This window comes from Eimeria acervulina, genomic scaffold, assembly GCF_000499425.1.
Source record: "Eimeria acervulina Houghton genomic scaffold, Eah_scaff443, whole genome shotgun sequence".
NCBI lineage: Eukaryota > Apicomplexa > Conoidasida > Eucoccidiorida > Eimeriidae > Eimeria > Eimeria acervulina.
Window position 1 is genome coordinate 25,006 of NW_013549803.1, and position 1,619 is coordinate 26,624.

The window sequence follows — 1,619 nt, forward strand, 5'->3', positions numbered from 1 at the left end:
AATATATATATATATATATATATATATATTATATGTATATATATACGTGTATATATATGTAAATGTATATGTAAATGTATATATATATATGTTTTCTGTTGCCTTTTTCTTTTTTTACATAAAGGAGAAAAAATAAATTATTTTTATGTATTTGTTTGTTTGTTTGTTTGTTTGTTTATCTTTGCTATTATTCGTTTGTTCTATTTTGCTTTGTCTCTCTCCGTTGTTTTCATCATCATCGCACAAAACCTAAACCCTAATACCAACACCCTAAACCCTAAACCCTAATATCAACACCCTAAACCTTAAACCCTAATATCAATACCCTAAACCCTAAACCCTAAACCCTAGCACCACCACCCCAAACCCTAAACCCTAAGCCCTAAACTCTAAACACTTCGCCACAAGCCCTACACCGTAAACTCAAATCCCTAAGCCATGACCACTTGGCCCTAAACCCTAAACCCTAAACCCTAAACCCTAAACCCTAAACCCTAAACCCTAAACCCTAAACGTTGATTGTGTGTGTTCAGAGTTGGCATTACCCGACGGAATAACCCCTGTGTTTCCGTGCTTTGGCGGGAGCGAAGGATTGTGTTTCAAAGCATTTTCTTCTTTTATTGAAATTGCATGCGACGAAAAGCTACAAAGGTTTAGCTTCGCTCTTTATGATAGATTTTCTCACCGCATGCAACTAATGCTCGAAGAAGGATGCAAAAATGCTAATAAACAAATACCCCCCATGGACTTCGTTGGAGCCGTCTAAACAATAAACCCTAAACCCTAAACCCTAAACCCTAAAACCTGATACTTCTTCGTGCCGAAATTGAATAATTGCAAACATGTTTAGTCAGGTACAGTCGAAGAAGAAAATATATATAATATATATATGCATCTATATATGCATATATATATGCATATATGTATATTATGTTTATATATATATATATATATATATTATATACGCATATATACAGAGGATTATTTAAAAAAAAAAACTATCGAGAGAGGGAGGGAGGGAATTGAGTGCATGCAGAGAAAATGCATGCGTCTATTTAATTTATATTAAATTACATAAATATATATATATAAACATATATATATATATATATATAAACATATATATATATGTATTATAAATATAAATATAAATATATAATATTAATATAATATACACAGCAACGTTTGCTGCTTTGTTTGGTTTATCTTCTCCTCAATTAGAGGGAGGCAATTCTCTTTGCTTTTCTTTTGCTGTACTCCTAAGACATACAAAATATAATATATTTATTATTTATCTAACAAGCAAACAAACAAACAAACAAACAAACAAACAAACAAACAAACAAAAGAAAAAAGAATTAACAAACTCGGCTCAAACATCGCGAAAAACAAAACGCACCGATAGTTTAAAAATTAAAATAATAATTTGCATAATATGTAATCTGTATACTATATACATAGTATAAAATATACATGTATATTTATATATATAATATATATAAATATGTATAATATATATTATATAATACATGTAAGATATAACTTATAAAGATTATGCTGATAGAGACAGAGAGACGTATACATTAAATATATATATATATATATATATACATATATAT